The sequence below is a fragment of the Alligator mississippiensis genome, chromosome 1 (assembly GCF_030867095.1).
Source record: "Alligator mississippiensis isolate rAllMis1 chromosome 1, rAllMis1, whole genome shotgun sequence".
NCBI lineage: Eukaryota > Metazoa > Chordata > Crocodylia > Alligatoridae > Alligator > Alligator mississippiensis.
Window position 1 is genome coordinate 231399876 of NC_081824.1, and position 13320 is coordinate 231413195.

Genomic DNA, 13320 nt, shown 5'->3' on the forward strand with positions numbered 1-13320 from the left:
AACACCAGAGCACATATATAGATGCCCCTAGTCTAACAGGTTAAGCCCAAGCCCCCCCTTCCTGCCTGCTGTGCTTTTATGACTCAGTGTTGACATAATAGCCAGTACATGTGATGTACTCTGACTCCTAGTTGATTTAACAAGTTCTTTGAGATCAGGCCCCTTCTACTTGGGGGCAGTGGAGGGAGGTGGAAGCCTCAGTCAGTCTTACAAAGTCCTGGCACCCAGGCTGGCTGCAAGTATCCTGGAAAGTCAAAAAAGCCTTGAAGCATTCACAAGGGCTGAGAACAGAAGTGCACGTGATTATTTCAGGACCCCACACAGCAGCAGCATTACCATAATTAACAGAAATGTTTGTCAATTAGCATATTTGTTCACTTTTTTCATCACATCTGTTTGCATAAAAGAGTCACTCATTCTCATCTCTGTTGTGGCGAGATGTACCAGGCAATAAACAAGGCCCATTGACCTATCTCAGCCCTGCTTCAATAGCAGCACTTGTTTTCTGAGCAGTATGCTAGAGAGTTATCAGGCCAGAGCTTCAGCTGGTGTGAATCAGTGTAATGCCATTGCAGCCCATAAAACTAAATGATGTATTTAAAAATAATTATTCTACCCCTCCCTGCCCAGGAGCTGCCCTGAAATCTTGGCACATTAATTCCACTTAAATTCTGTATTTGTCTCATATTTCACCTTTTTGTTCCGCAAGTGCAAAGTCCTTCCCTCGGCATGGAATAACTGCTTGCACAAATGCAGACTGGGAGATGACTGGCTAGGCTGCAGAGAAGGACCTGGGGGTTATAGTGGACCATAAGCTGAATATGAGCCAACAGTGTGCTCTTGTTGCACAAAAAGCCAACAGCATCCCAGGTTGTATTAACAGGAATGTCACTTGCAAATCAAGGGAAGTGATCTTTTTGCTCTATTTAGCATTGGTGAGGCCTTACCTGGAGTACTGTGTCCAGTTTTGGGCCCCAAACTTCAGGAAAGATGTGTACAGATTGGAAAGAGTCCAGCAGAGAGCAACAAAAATGATTAGAGGCCTGGGAAGCATGACTTAAGGTAGAAGGCTGAAAGAACTACTGTTATTTAGTTGGGGGAAGAGAAGACTGAGGGGGATCTGCTAACTGTCTTCAAATACCTGAAAGGCAATTATAGAAAGGATGGATATAGACTGGACTTTGTGACTGTAGGGGACAGGACTAGGAGCAGTGGCCTTAAGCTGCAGCAGGGTAAATTTAAATTGGAGATTAAGAGGAACTTTCTGACTATGAGGATGGTTAAACACTGTAACAGGCTGCCCAGAGAAGTTGTGGAATTTCTGTCCCTGGAAATTTTCAAGAACAGGTTAGCTGGACACTTTGTTGGGGTGGTTTAGTCAGGAACAATCCTGCCTTGAGCAGAGGGCTGAATTAGATAACCTCATGAAGTCCCTTCCAGCCCTACTTTCTTATGATCCTAAAAAGCAACTGCATCTGGCTGGAAGGGGTGAGATCGTGGGATGACTGGGAAATCCAAAAAGATCAAGAGTCACAGTATCTTTCCCAAGGGGTTTAAACTATTAGCTTAAATGAATGGGTTCAAATGTCTGCAAAGCAAGGTAAGATCAAACCCCAGGCAGAACTTCCTAAAACAGTGGGATGATGGAACAAGCTGTCTGCGAGATGCTGTAGAATCCCCTTCATTGGAAGTTTTCAGGAGGCTGGACAGGTATCTGGCTGGAACAGCATAGGGATAACATATTCTGCATCTGTGCAGAGGGATGGACCCTTGAGGTTCCACCCTAGGGTCCTGGGTCTAAATATTATATCCTGAGTCCTGATTTCATAACACGTGAACTTTTGCTCCAGATTCAATGTCCAATTGAACGTCAGAGCTTTGATAACATACAACTGCCTTAGCTCCTGGCTAGAGCTGTTCCATGAAAGCAAATGGAAGGACAGCCTTGGGTCATAGAACTAAAATGTGGGAACACTTGGTTCAAATTCATCTTCTAGCACAGATCTTCTGTGTGACATTGGGGCAATCCAAGCAAAGTGGGGATAGCTCTTTTGTGTTTCATCTTGAGAGACTGCACACCCATTGGGGCAAGGACTGACAGCGTCCAGTGGATTCTGACCTCCAGTTGCTCCTGTGAAGCTAATTACAGTAATAGCATGGTAAAGGCTTTAGGCTTCAGCTAATTTTTCAATTTTCCTCTTCTGCATACTTCCATCTATTATCAACATGCATTTTCTCTCTCTTTGGCTTCGGATAGTAAATATATGCAGGAGCTTATCCAGCGATGAACCCGTGCTCTGACAGTTCTATTAATTTTGTGCCCTACCTGTAGTCTACTAAGACACCTCAGCACTGACGGGCAATGAATAACGTGGTCTTTATGCTATTCTGGTCCCTGCCTGACATTCTGTCAGAAAGGAATTGTTTCAGTCTCATCAGTTCCAAAGCGTTTGCTCCAGTGCCCATTGCAGAAAATGGAAAGGTTTCTGTTTGCTTCAATGGGCTTGGGGTCAAGGCCTGAGTCACCATTGACTGCAGTGATTCCCAACCTAAGTCTGCAGCTGCTCTGTTGATTCCACTGCCTCCACCCCACCTTTTAATTACAAGTTTGATGACAAGGGTGAGTGATGGTTGGGAAACATTGAGGGCAAGTTGTAGCCATATCCTTGATGTGTTCCAGAGAGGTTGCTCCTGAACATACCCCACTCACCTGCTCCTGCTTGCAAGTGCCAAACCCAGAAACATGGCAGTGAGGCTGCCCTGGGGTGTTTAAAATTGTTTGCTCTCAGACATGCTACAGACAGAGTTCCTGAGAGGGGCTGCAGGAGGATGCTCCTGGGTTGGCACCTGCAAGCATCTGCAGGTAGGTAGGGGGTCTCTGGGGCATCCCTCCCAGGATCTGTTCAGGAATATGGCATCAGTGTACCCTGAGTTTCTAAGTCATCCCTGTCCTGAGCTACAGGAGCCAGCTATGCCATGTCTATACACACGCCAGCATGGGACTCCCATGCACATGGGAGGCATTCAGCTGGACAGATCTGACTTCTGTTCCCTGCAAAAGCAGCATAAAGAGGCAGCAGATGGATTCAAGAAGTATGTATATAACAGTCAGTAGAACATGGAGGAGGCAGGTGAAATCCCAGATATGTGCACTCCAAATGTGCCCACCACAGCCCCCTGGCAATCTAAGGGCTTATCTATACTGTAGTGGCCGTGGCTCCAGAAGTGGAGGAGCCAAAGCATGCTCTGCCTACCCAGGCCTGCAAGAATACTCCAAACTGAAAGATTGCCAGTAAGGTCACTGTTGGCTTGTCCCCAGCTGCAGCTCGCAGGGCCATGGAGACCAAGGATATGAGAGTGGGCACAGAGGAATGAGCCTGGAGCAGCTGCTCTGACAAACTACTGTGTTTGGATCGGGCCTGAGGGCATGGCTGGGCGGAGTGGGATCAGTCCTGTCTTTACTAGGATGTGCCGCAACAGGGTGTAGACAAGCCTGTAATCATCATCTCTAACAATGACTTATCCCTGGCTCATTTTACCTGGTGGATGACTGAAGTGCAGATTGAGACCAATGCTGAGTTACTCAACTGAATTTCATTACTTCTTCAGGGCATGTAAGTACACCCACTAATGTACCCAGAGGGAATAACAGAATTATTTCTATCCTCTAGTTAGATAACTCAGAATTGGTTGCAAGCTTGCACTTTGGTAGTCCAGTAGGTGACACAGAATTCTACCCTGTGCCTCTTAATAGACAGTACATTTTGGTGCCTGGAAGGCAGCAGATTGCACTTGACAGCAAGTATTTCTGAGGTAAGGATTCTTGAAGACCCTACTTGGAGGGTCATTGCGTCTTCTGCATGAACTCACAGAATGATGCTTAGTCCAGACAGATGTCCGACTACTCCATTGCCAAAGGTAGCAATACACAGCAGTCCCCTGAGCTTCTGGTTTTACCCTTCTCTGCAATGTTCCTGACCATCTGCACTCCTGCCCTATGGTCTAGACTGGGACAGACTGAATGCTGGTATTGGAGATGCAACTCTGACGTCCCATCCAGGAGTTAATTTGTCCTGCTTCTGGGCTCACAATCTAGGCTGTAAACAGGTGGAGGTAGATTGGGAGGTTCAGAATAATGTTAGCATGCCAGCCTCTGCATGACAGAGCTGTCATCATACCAAGAAGATGTAGTTTATTGGACCTTGTATGCCATTCTTCAGTCACGAGTGGGGCTGGACCAGCTTGATTGGCCAGGGGCGCTTGAGTTGCCAGTACAAAGGGGATTCTGCAAGGTCCATCTCACCATGTCTGTAGGGACCGTAGGTTTAGGACTTCTTTACTGGATGTAGGCTGGGCCTATGGGAGCTGCTCACAGCTTATCCAGAAGGGAGACCTGATTATACATGGCCTTTGGCAACTGGCTCCCTGCAAATGACTTGCTTTGAATACAGGAGCAGTGCAAAAGGATTGTGAAGTGATGGGGAGTGACAAATATGATCCTCAGCAATGCCTGGAGACTAGAACTAATTCTCAGGGCAAAGCTCAAAGAGCATCACTGCTGTATGAACAGGTCCAGGGAGAAGTGTGGAGCTACTACAGGGATATAGGTCTCCTTGCAGTTTCTTGCAAGGTGATCCAGAGAGAGAAAGGGCATGAATGGGTCTGGCAGAGTGAGACAGTTTTCCTGCTCTGCTGATGGGCAGGTACTCAGGTGCTGCTTCTAGCCCTGGGCACAGTAATAAATTGATGTGGCCATCTGTCACTACTGAATTTGCTCACAACTATGCATGACATTGTGTTGGCAAAGGATTCTGATCAGCTGGTGGGATGCCATCACTTCTTAGAAGGGCATCGTGGCCCAGCGGTTCGGATATTGTCTCCTAAGACAAGGGACGTTCCCTTTAGTCCCACCTCTTCAGCTGACCTGATATGTGATCTTCAGCCATTTGATTTCTGTCTGCCTTCTCCATTTAGATGATTTGGGGATTTTGGGGGTGGGATTCTTCTGATTATGTGTTTGCCCAGTGTGCCATGTAAAGGACTGATCTTGAATGAGCTCCCTAATATCTCCTGCAACCTGAATAGTAATAAGGGCTATGGTTCTCATGGGAATGATGCATAGTGTCAGCCACTGTGCACAGAGTTATCCCATGTAATACAAATCAGATATTTGATTGACACTTGTGATTAGTATATATTTGCATGACGTTTCATTGGAATGTGCAATAATGTTCTTCTAGTTGTAAATAATGGAGCCAGGTCCCTATGGGGAAATATCTATTAAATGTAAAAATCATGCAAATGAATCTTAAGTGATATCTGCAGCTATGCAGAAAGTCAAGCTTAAGTAGGCAAAGCTAGACTGATTATTTAAAGAAGTGTCATAGCATAAAACCATCTCGTAATGGCCGGCTGTTGCAGTGCCATGCTATTAGATTTCAAACATTAGCTATCAGGCCAAAACGGTAATGTTTTTGATGGTCTTTGCCTACATACAGGTTATTATCTTCATACAAAAACCCTCATACAGCATACTAGAACAGATCCCATCTGCTAACAACCAAAGCACAGAAGTGATTCAAATCCAAAGTGAGCTCAATGGTGGATTTCAAAGCTGCAGGCTAACTGCAAAGGGTGATCTAGATCAGAAAAACTGTACTCCTGTGCGAAACTTTTAAAGAGAGTCTAGGGAGCAGCTTAATAGGACAGAACACAAGAAGATGGGGACACAGGAGGATGTGGGAAGAATATGCCTTCAAAACTGAACCCGGCCAAGACTTTTTCACACAACTTCATTATTTCACATTTTTTCACTATTAACCTGTGGTGTCTACATATCACTGTTAGCTACCTGCTGTGTAGAAGACAGAGCCAAGCTGTAGCAAGTAGCTTACTTACTTCACTTGTCTTGTTTTGTACAAACACAGAATATGATCACTTTGCAGCAGGAACTGCCATTTTATTATACACATACACAGCACAAAAAGGCCTTGATCCCTAGAGCCAATACAGAAATAGAGAGAATATTACACTATGTGACCAGCATTGAACACGCTGGTTACGGTAATGCTTCTTGCTGGATCCTTCAGCCCTTTCTTAGCTCTGGGTCCTGAAAACACTTAAGCTGGCGCTTAAGGTTATTCATGTGATTAGCTCCATTTATTTCCATGATGCTATTTGGGTCTGTAAGGAATGAGCCGATGTATTTGCCCGATCCAGGGCCTTTGCAGCAACACTGTCTGCTGCTGCTGGTTTGAAGGGGTGTTTTAGTCTTGTTAGGCTGGCTGGGTTTTGGCTTGTAAAATAAATACAGAGTGTGAATCAGGGGCCTCTCATTACTTTTAATGGAACTAACTGCATTATGCCAGGCGGGGCACCCAGCAAAACCCCAGGGAGAACCGCTGGCAGGAGGGTGCTGGGTGCTGCAGGGACCCATAGTGGGAGACCCTCTATGTATCACTCATTTTTGATGTCGTTATTTTAATCCCTCCCTCCACCTGCACTGATACAAATACGAAGCTAGCCCCAGGCCCAGCCCGGCGCCCAGCAGAGTCCAGGCAGCTCCTGGGCGGGCGTTTGCTAGAGGCGATGCTCCCCCCTCGGGTCAAAGCCCGCAGCGGTGAACTACAACTCCCACAACGCCCCTCTCGGCCCACCATTGGCCCGGCTGGCATGGGACGTCACAGGCCCGCCCAGTCCATTCGGAGGAGCCCTCGGGCCTCCTCCTCCTCCTCGCTCATTGGGCGGATTGGCAGGGCCGGGGACCAATGGCAGAGGCGCCATGCTGCGCCGTGAGGGCGGGGCGGAGGAGAGACCTTGGAAAAAAAAAGGCTCAGCGCCAGCTCGGAGGAAAAAGTGCCACGACTCCACCGCGCAGCGCGGGGCCGGGAGTGCGGGACAGGCGCGTGTCTGGCTCTCGGGGGGCATCGCAGCGGGGCAGGTAAGGAGGGGGCTGCCCCTCCCCCAGCCCTTCTCGAGCGCCGTGTTCTAGAACCCCTCGCCGCGTCCCGCGCCGAGTCTCCGCGTTCCATGGGCTCCGGCCGCGTCCCGCATCCCGCCTGTCACCCGCGTGGGTGGGTGCGTGACGGGGCAGCAGCACCCCCCCCGGGTCCCAGTGATCGTGGGCTGCTCCCTGCCTGTCACCCCGAGTGAGCCGCACGCCGGCCCCGCGGAGGGCTGTCTCCAGCCCTGTGCTGGCTGCCAGGCTGGAGGCGAAGGCGGTGATTTCCCTCCTCTGCTCGGGGGCTCGGAGCTGGCCAGCGGGTTTAAATGCCCCTCGGGGGCTTCCGGAGTGCCCCGCTCCTGCTCCGAGCCCCCGGGAAGGAGCAAGCGGGGTCGCTGAGCGTGGAGTTCCCCCTACCCCAGGGCGGCCAGTGCGCCCCCCCCATGAATGGGACACTGTCGTGTCAGAGGCAGCCGGGAAGGGCTACGTGTTCAGCGCCCCCCCCCCCCCCCCCGGGGCAGGAGGAGGGGCACCTCCCCATGCCCCGCATCCAGAGAGGGAGCCTCCTCTGTCTCCTCCCTCCGTCTCCTCCCCTGGCCCGGGGATAGCTCCGCTTCCCATCCTGCCCAGCCCCACAGCCCTGGCGCTTGCCAAGCTGCAAGCAGACTCTCTCTGCCCCCGAGCCAGCCTGCCCAGTGCTTGCCTGCCTTTGCTGCCCCTTCCCTGGAGGCTGGGAGGTCCTGCCCTGCCCCTGGGCTCCACTGGGTCCTGGGAGGACAGACCCCATCCTGTGCAGCCTGGCGCCACTTCCTTGAGGGGAAACTGAGGAATGCCTGGGTAGGCAGAAGAAGAGGGAGGCAAGAAGACTTCCCTCTGGGCCATGATGTGAAGGGATTCTCCTCCCAAGCAGGGTTGGCTCCACAGTGAATCGGGTAGCTGCCGCTGTGCCTCACACTTCTGGGTGGCCTCTTGGTGTAGCCCTGGGTGAGGGGGCAAAGAGAAATGTCTGTCGTTGTTGCCCACCCCCCGTTGTGGGCACAGCCTTGGAGTGCCTGATGCCAGGCACCAAGGTTCGGTAGCTCCCAGGCTGGGTCCGGACACCAGGCTCCTGCCTCACTGACCTAGCTGCTGCACATGGCAGCAGTCCCATCTGTTACACATATTCTGAATGCATTCCTCTGACCATGGTCAGAGCCAATCCTGTGAAAAAAAGTCTGTAATCTGATTAAGTGCCGTTGCAAGAGGTCATAGCCACGACACGATTTCTTCCCTCTTTCCCCCCCACTTTTTTTTTTTAAGAGATTGTTCCCTCTTCTAAACTGGCTTTCAGCAGTTCTAATCTACAGAATGAGTCACGGATTGGTACGGACTCCAGTGATCATAACAAGACCAAAGATGGTGGCAGACATGTGAAAACCAGTAAGGACAGGGAAATTATAGGAGGGAAGTAAAGATTTCTGTTTCTGTGGGAGAGGGGCTGGGTGAGCAGTTTGAGGCATGCTTGCAAGGAGGCAGTTGCATGATGAAGCCCAGAATTTGTGGATGATTTTAGTGTTGCTCTTATCTTAAATGTAAGTGGTGCAGCCAAGAGGAACCAGATGTCTGATGGATGGAACAAACTTCCAGTGACACCCTTAAGAGTAACGCTCATGGAAAAGAAGCATGAGCTTGCAATGAGAGGCCAGTGGTTCGTGTACGTGCGTGCGTGTGTATCTTGTATAAGTGCGTGACTGTGTCTAGAGAACAGCACTCCTTAAGGCATCCAGAGCTGATAAGTTCGAAATGGGAGAGTAACCCATGAAAGAGGACGTAGAAAGGGCTGTTTTCTATATATGGAAGAAGCTTTGGGCTGGCTGACTGTGTAAAACCAGGGAGTGTAAAAATGATGTAGCTGCAGTGGTCCAGAAGTTGTGAGAAGCCAGAATTTCTCGGGGGGGTTCTCTTTTTTTTTTTTTTTTTTTATGTGACCAACTATGTAATGATGATAAAGTTTAGATGAGCTTTTGAATGTGAGACGTTCTTCCTCGGGTCATCAGGACAGGAGAGACTAGTATTACAGAAAGTTTAACACCTCACTTGAAATAGTGTACTCTGCAGTCACCTAAAGCTGTGAGTACTTGAAACACTGACTCCTAGAGGAGGAAAAAAAAAAAAAGAAGGTATCTATTGGCAGATATCGGCTGAGTCCTAAACTTCCTGAGCTTTCCTACAACAGCACAACTTCACATTATAAAGTGCCATCTCTCAGGTGTACAATAGGGTAGCTCTTTCTCGGGGAGAAGGGGTGAGATTTGAAGAACCACAAAATTAAGAACTTGAACAGACAAAGTTGAGACTAATCAATACAGGGAGGGTAACCAGGTGTTCAGCTTGCACATGGTTCTGTTAGCAAGATCTCCTGCAGTCACCAAGCATGTCACATGTGGGAGCAAATGTTGTGAAGGGAATACATCTAGGCATTTAGAAGGCAGTTAATAGTAACAGCCTACTATAGACTTGAAGAGCTTTCTCTTTCAAAATGGTCACTTGTAGGCAAGACAACATCTTTAATCTATTAAAATTGCTAGTAGGTGAGTGTTCCTGAGGTGTTTAATCTTAACTCCTTTTATCTTTTGGGGAGAAGGGCAATATCTGTGGATAAAAAACTTGACAAATGTGTGAAACTAAGGGACTGACAGCACGTTTCTGACTTTTGTAAAGGTAAAAATAATACTAAACATGGCTGCAGTTGCCTAGCTTGTGTGGTGGTTTGTGTGCCTGAGCTGAATGCAATTTAAGTTGAGCTTTAACCATGTTTTATAAAACATGAGGGCAGGTAACACCCAAAGTTGCTGCATTTTATTGTTCAGTATAGAACAGTAGGAAAGTGGCATCAAGATGCAAGTGTGACTATTTGGGACTAGGGCCAGTGGGGAAATGGGTTGGTTAGGTGTGTATTTGTCTCGTATTTTCTTTTCTTTTTTCCTATTAGAGGTGGTGGTTTGGGGGGGACGGGGCGGGGGTGGAATATGTTGAATGTTTCTTCTGCATTGTTAACACATCTGTACAGTTTCCTTTTTCTGGCTGCCCTGTTACAGGACACAGTCCTGTAACCAAATGCTAGAACAATGATTCTTTCTCTACTGCTACCTCCCAGGGAAGTTACCAGGAAAATAGGAGATTAAAGACTATTACTTACAGTAGCTTTCATAGTGAGCCTGAAATTGGGTTGTGCTGAGGATAGAACGGAGAGATGATGATTATTCCTTTGACCTCTAGACTTGTCAAGAACCAGTTAACAAACTAATGTCACTAACCTCAAATGTTTGAGGGCTGTGTGCATGGGGGGGAGGGTTAAAAGCAAGCATGCACATGTACCTCCTCTTGACTTAGTCTCATGGGGTGCATCTACACATACATTTCTACTGCAGAGTAGACTAATTAGCTCCTCAGTAAAGCATCATAGTCTACGTGTGTGCCAGTATTAGGACAGTAAACTAATTAAACTCTTCTGTAGGGTAGTGCCATCAGGGACAGTATTGTCCTAGGGCGGGGTACTTTACTGCACTGAAATGTATGTGTCGACAGTGACTGGGGGCATAAATTGCTCCCAGCTAGCTGGGGGCTTGCTCCACACTGGCTCAAATAGCTGTAGATGCTACTTCAGGGGGAGGGGCTGCTCTGCCCCAGTATAGATGCTGTTCCTCAGAGCAGTTTACTCGAGCCCAAACTACTCCAGAGTTTGTTGTGTTGCATTAATTGCATGTGTAGATGCACCTATCTCACTTTTTTTTCTTTTTTAAAAAAAAAAAAAAAAAAAAAGGAAATTCCAGCTAAAAATGTGCGTGCCAACTCAGCTGCCTTCCAGCTACACAAACCAGTGTGAAATATGTCTCTCTCTTTAACTGTCTAGGGGTGCCTTGAGCCAGAGATGTCTCTACTATAATCATGAATGCCTGTGGGTTTGGAGAGGAGGTGACTTTAGTTCTTTTGGTAGTAATTGACTTCTCCCCCTTTTTGTGCTACTTTGAGATCTTCTGAAATTTAAATTGCAGGGTTTTTCTTTTATTTCAGATGGAAGCCCCGTTCCTTTTAAAAGCTGATTGATGTTTTTGTGGATGAAGTGCTTTTCTTTTAAGAATGGGGTTGGAGTGCATGACTAACTTTCACGTAGGAAGATGTCACGTCTGCCTATATATTTTCAAGTTGCTAGTTTTCTTTTACTGGTATATCTTGACCTGCTACAGCAAAGTCCAACTTGTAGAAGGATTGTGTGTGTGTGGTCTCTGCAGGGTGTTACAGATTTATGTCAAGAAGCAGTAGCTACTAGTGGGAGTCAAGCCCTGTAAGTTCAGGTCTGATTTTTAATTGTTTTGTTAGAATTAACATCTTCACTCTGTTCTGCTGAAAGCATCTTGGTGGTTTTGGTGTCGGACATCATGGTTGATGATAGATTTGGACAACTCCATGTAGGTTTCAACTTGAGTCTTGCTTTCCAGTGTCACTACAACAGCTAAAAAGGATTCTGGGTGTGTGTAGTTGTTTAACATGGCATAGCAGCCTCTTCCTCTGTGGCACTATTCCATGTATTAGTGGCTCCGATGGTGTGATGCTGTATCAACTTCCTGCAGTTCCTTCTAATAAGGACAGCATTTCAGATCCTGTTTTGAAAGAATTGATCACTTAACCTACAGTTGGTGTATTCATGTGATGTTTATGAAAGTTGGTGACTCCTGGAAATCTGCATTTTTTTTTTTTTTTATTTTGTTTTTGGCATGTAAAAAGTCAGTGAGTCTGAGCTCTTAACACTTCCAACAGCTCACTAATTATGCTTTTGCCTTTCAAAACAGGATCTGCAGTTCTCTGAGAACTAGGGTTTTGGGCTAAACACTGCACGTGGTGGTACAATTGTTCTGGTCCTCTTGGCTAGGGTAAGTCTGCTGGTTTGGTTTTTTTTGTTTTTGTTTTTTTTCCCCCCCCCTTCCTCCTGCAATGCCTTAAATATTTAATTTTGAAAATGGATGGTTCACTAGAGAAAAGTAGGATTCCACTGCTTAATTACAAATGAATTTTTCTGTTCCCTTCAGAATCCAAAGGGTTAATGTGTGAGTTTGATCCTGACTTCTTCTGTTTAATAGGCATCTTTTTTTTTTTTTTTTTTTTTTCATGGTTGAAATATTAACTCTGCCAGTCCCATTTCCATCCCCCCCACCATTTGGGGAAAAGCTTATCTTTATCCTGGGTGTATGGTGTGTGGGGGGAGGGGGGGGGGGAGGGGAGAGTGCCTTCAAACCAGCACTGTCCAGCTTCAGGGGACCATGGGCCACAAACCACAAGGGCAGCACTAGTGGTACCTCAGGTCCCTCTGCTGTATATGTGTGCCCCTTACCCTGCTGCACTGCACACTCATGTGGGCCCTAACTCTTCCACATTGCATGGTGCCTTGCCTTGCTTTCAACTCCTCTGTGGCACCATGCCGTATGGGCATTTCATACTGCCAGCTCTCCTGGCACTGCAGGTTGAGCTGTGCCATGCTGCCCTGCACCGTGGGGTGGTGGAGGCATGGAGCAGAGATTGGGGGAATCCCAAGACCCCAGCTGCTGCTGCAGCTGGAGCAGTAGGGGCAGTGGTGGCCCGGTGGAAGCTTGTGGGCTGCATCTTAGTTCATTTACCTGAATCCAAGATCTCTTTGAGTTTAAGAGGATCACCTAATTCTTAGTTTCTGTATATGGAAAGCTTTATAAGTGGTGTTATTTTTCCATGTGTAGAATATAATTATTAGAGGGTCATTTTCCAAGTTTTGTCCCTTGTTACTACTGTGGTTGGAAAAGCAGTGGCAGGGGGCAGGCAGTCTTCCTTTTATTCTGCAACCACTATACCCTGTTTCCCACCACCTGTCCCCACCTTTGCTTGCTCTATGCGGTGGGTCTGACGGCAGTTCCAGCCTGGGACGCGGAGCATGCAGTGGCTTCAGCCCAGCAAGATTGCAGCGCCAGATTCAGGTTTGGCTCCAGGTCAGGGCTGGAGCCTCAGCAGCTCTTCTGTCACTGCATGGTCTTCCCTAATTTTCCCCCCCCACCCTAACCCTGCATTGCTTGGTTTCCTCTGTGTTGGGGCTGGAACTGAGGTTTTCATAGATTCATAGATGTTAGGGTCGGAAGGGACCTCAATAGATCATCGAGTTCAACCCCTTTTGGTTAAGCCCTAGAAAAAATGAGTTTTCTTCAGCTACAGGAAGTCACCCAAGTGCTAAAAGCTGAGGATCTAGTCCAGGATGCCACAGAAGAGACCAAAATATTCCGTAAGGGAAGAAAAAAATCCACATAACAAAAAAGCCATGTTGCAATTAATGGACTTCCCTACACAGCTAATCATCTTGGCAAGGGGAGAGGGTTGCT

General features: G+C 47.6%; 1 protein-coding gene across 4 annotated transcripts in view; it reads left to right on the forward strand.

Annotated features, from left to right (window-relative positions):
• The first annotated feature begins 6822 nt into the window (after window positions 1-6822).
• Window positions 6823-13320, forward strand: part of RRBP1 (ribosome binding protein 1) — a 62743-nt gene continuing 56245 nt past the window's right edge. The window contains exons 1-2 of one of the 4 annotated variants that reach the window (XM_019491043.2): window positions 6824-6940; window positions 8243-8362. The gene's annotated coding sequence lies outside the window, so the exon portion shown is untranslated. Of the gene's footprint in view, window positions 6941-8242; window positions 8363-11772; window positions 11854-13320 lie in introns of all 4 variants that reach the window. The other 3 variants (XM_014593788.3, XM_014593789.3, XM_006260918.4) reach the window with 3 other exon arrangements.